The sequence below is a fragment of the Crocodylus porosus genome, unplaced genomic scaffold (assembly GCF_001723895.1).
Source record: "Crocodylus porosus isolate Cpor-Errol unplaced genomic scaffold, CroPor_comp1, whole genome shotgun sequence".
In the NCBI taxonomy this organism is placed as follows: Eukaryota; Metazoa; Chordata; order Crocodylia; family Crocodylidae; genus Crocodylus; species Crocodylus porosus.
This window is the reverse complement of record NW_017728906.1, coordinates 9,611,472-9,615,557: the sequence shown is the minus strand read 5'-3', so window position 1 is coordinate 9,615,557 and position 4,086 is coordinate 9,611,472.

The following is a 4,086-nucleotide window of genomic DNA, read 5'->3' as shown; positions in this document are numbered from 1 at the left end:
CCATTACACATCTCTATTTTTTTTTTTTTTTCACCTTGCCTGTGGCCAAAATGATGCTAGAAATGATGGTAATGGAAATCTTAATCATTTGATATGGGATGTGTGTGGAAGAAAATTCAAGTCCATGTACCAGAATCTCTTCTCTGATGCACTGCTGACACAAACAGTACAAATAATATCAATTTGTCTCAAAAGTATAAATTACACCAAAAAGAATATTACTTCATACATCCTTCATGAGTGATATGAAATGAAGAAATTGTTATAGACAAGGCTTGCTCCCTTTAGAGACACTTTTTGAAAAATTACATTCCAAAATGGAGGAAAGTTTCTTAATATGTCTTTCCCCACCCCCTAAAAGCAACCGTAAAGAAGGAACATCGCACAGAACTAACCACACAGTCGCACCAATGCTTCTGGATCTTTTGTGTTTCTCTTGCTGAAAATACCCACAGTTTATCATAATACTACTGCAAACATTTGCCTAGAACCTACAAGAAGAACCTTGATGAATTTTGCCTGTTTAGGCAAATGCTACATTTCTGCCTAACATCTTGTAGTTGAGGGTTTGTTTGTTTGTTTTTGTTTTTCCCAAAGAAGGCACACATTGAGGAGATCCATATCTAGGAAGGTGGCTGCTTTATTGTATTTGATTTTTCAAATCAAACATGCTTTCTCATTTCATGTACAAAGAGTATTCTGACTGCTTAAAAATATAGTTTCAATATGAGGCCCAAATGAAATGTTCTGAAACAACAGTACTCCTCTCCTGTTCAAAATCTTATATACATTATAGACACTAATGTATCCAAATAAAACACCTGTCTAAATTCTACAATATATATGCAGATACCTTTTGCTGGATTATGTAGGATTGTTCTCAAGGACTTTATTGTAAGTAACTTACTGAAAGGGGAAGTATCATGTTGATACTTCCCCTTTCAGTAAGCTCCAAAAGGAGCATGTTGATGGAATTTAGTGATGGAAAAAAATCTCAAAGGTACAGTTAGTAGAAAAGATCAGAATGTCATACAGAAAGACCAGGATGACCTCAAAGACTGGTGTAACGTAAGGGATAATAGGAAGTCAATAGCAGAAAAGGCAAGATCATGCATTTGGATAGCAATAATAACAATGTTTATTGTAAGTTGTGTGGTTACCAGGTAGAAATGATTGATGATAAAAGGAATCTCAGTGTACTATTTGAAGACGGAATGTATATGAGTGAGCAATGTGATGCCAGTCAAGATAACCTCTAGTGGAAATAGGAAAGTATTAATGCCATTTTACAAGGCACTGGTGAGAGTTGATCAGGAATACTGTGCACAGCTCCAGTTACTCATGGTCAAAAAAGATTAATTCAGATTGGAACAGGTTAAAAGAAGTGCTGCTAGGATGAATAGGAGGCCTGGAGAGCCATAACAAAAAGGACTAGGAGTTTGGCTTCTTTTATTTGGCAAAATGAAGGCTCAAGGGGATTGATCTGTTTCCAGGACAGAGAGGAGTTAATGAAGGTAGAGGATAACAATAAATTGGAATTTCAGCAGGGATAGAAGATTTAGTGCACTACATTAATAAGTTTAATTTGCCTCTTAATTGGTATCAGGATGAGCAGAAAATTTGTTGTGGAGATGCTGGCTGTGAGGCAAACTGGAGTTAGCTAACAAAGTATGTTCCACTTCAAAGTCAGACAGTGCAGATAGTACACAAGGACATGGAGCAGGAGTAAAAGGAAGCAGGTGGGGGGGAAAAAGGAAGATGCCAACAGGAGGATAGATTACAAGATGAAAAATCTGAGTGATCCTTTCACAAACAGGAAGTTTCAGATACTTAATTCTTTTAATATCTATACCACAGAAATTTAAGCCACTGGGCCAGATTTTGAGCTCATTAGGGCAATATAAATCTAAAGTAACTCTTCTTAAATCAATGAGCCAGATGATTGCCCACTAGGGCTCCTTTATACTTCTCTGGCATAGCAAAGGAGCCATAAAGTTGCCCTAATTGACCCTTGAGGATTCTCCCTATGTAGGCAGATGGACTGAATGGCAAAGTAAGCATTAAACAAGTGAGTGCCAATATGAAATAGAGAATGGATGTAGTGCAGCTGTTCTGTGGTTGTCCCTGTTACTTACTTACAATGATTACTTGCGACTGGGCAGTCAGATGCAACTTCAAACAGACTTGAAGGCACGCAACTACTTCCTAGGACAAGGTAGAGATGTTTTAAAGAACTAGCTCTGGGACCAGAAGCAGTAGAGCCCAGGAATGTAAAGCTCAGTATTGGCTATTTACCTCACTTTTCAGTCTTCAGTGTAGACACAGCCTTTTTATTCTGCTTACGCTGAATTGATCCTCAACTAATACTTGGATCAGGGAAAGGTGGTTTGAAAAACACTTTTCTCAGGCTATACGCACATTTCAGTCAAGGGGGGTATATGTGAAAGGTTGAAAATAATAGAATTTTCTATTAAAGGGCAATGTATGTTGTTCTTTTTAAAAGATGTAATTGACTAAATACCAATATGTAGGCAGAAACCACTTAACCAGGATGATATTTTCTGATTAAAATGTCCACGTAAGCTATAACATAGTCAGACAAATAGGAACAAAAAAGGTTTCAGATTTGGTGCCATCACACGGTAGAAATGTTGGAATATACTTTATTACATAAGGTATGTACAGCCATTCAGGGAAGTTAGCAAGTTATCTATTTTAAAATAGCCACCCAATCTAAGGTATGTCAGGATGGGGGACTTGGGGGGAATTGGGGGACAAGCAGTCTCTGGGGAGGGAATTGGTGGATTCACAGTGGGGATTAAAGGAGCAGGAGGCATCTGCAGAGAAAAGATTGGAGAGGCAAACAGGGTCCACAGGAGAGAGTGGGGCAAGTGGGGTCTGTGAAGTTGATGGGGGGAGTAGTGGGGTGTTCAGGGGGATCAGGGGAGCAGGCAGGGTCCACAGGAGGGATTGAGGGGAATATGGGGGACTAGCAGGGTCTGCAGTGGGACTGGGGGGGCCTGTTTGTATCCAGGAGAGTTTGGCACAATCAAAAGGTCTGCAGGGTGCCTTGTGCTGACAAGGGGCTCTCTTCCTCTTCCACCCCCTTAGGAACAGGGGCTATTCCTCCTGCCCACCCAAAGCCAATAACTCCCCATGAAGAACCAAGCCCCTCATCACTCCTACTGCTTCCCCCACCCAACTTCCTAAGCTCAGAGAACACCACTAAAACTGGTACTGGGATCTGCATGCTGTATCAGGGGTTTGATAGCTTCATGGGGACTTGCTGGTCCACAGGAGAAGATTGTCCATCTGGGATGGGGTGAGTGCCCAGGGGGCTAAAAATAGCCTGCTAGGGTACCAGGTAAGAAAAAAAAAAAAAAAAAGCACAGCCTTGGTGCTGGGGCCAGTAGCTGGGCTTTCCCAGAGCTGTACTGGGAACTGTACAGAAGCTCAGTTAGATCAGTTTTGCCAGACCCAATCTAAGTTGGACTTCCTCAAAGGTAGGGTTAACTTGGATCAGGTTAGGCATTTATACACTGATCTAACTGTCCTGAACTTCTGTACAGTTCATTCTTAGATTGATCTAACGAGGGATCTAAGAATAAGGTCTGCATGTAGGTGAACTAAGTTAGATCAGGTGGCCATTTTTAACATTATTTAACCTCTCTGAACATCTATATCAAGGATGGGCAATTATTTCCACTGGAGGGCTGCTTAACAAGTTTTGGTAAGCTGTTGAAGGCCACAAGGGTAGCCCTGCCCTTTGACAGATGCCCTACCCCCTGGCTGCCATCTTGGGACCTGAATTCCTGCCCCCTAACCCCTGACCTTTTCCACTATAAGTCCCTCCTCTTGCTCTGGAAGTACTCCTTTTGGGAGTGGGGGTTGCCATCTTGAAACCAGGAAAAAAAATAAAACAAATTGTACACTAAAAAAGAAAACATCTACTATAGCTTATTTTAATAAAATTTTTAAAATATTTTTGTCCTGATTCATATGCATGATAGCTTCTTTTTGTATATTATGTATGGAGGTAAGGGCTTGTATGTGGAGGTGTCATGAGGGAGTGGAAGTATGTGTGGT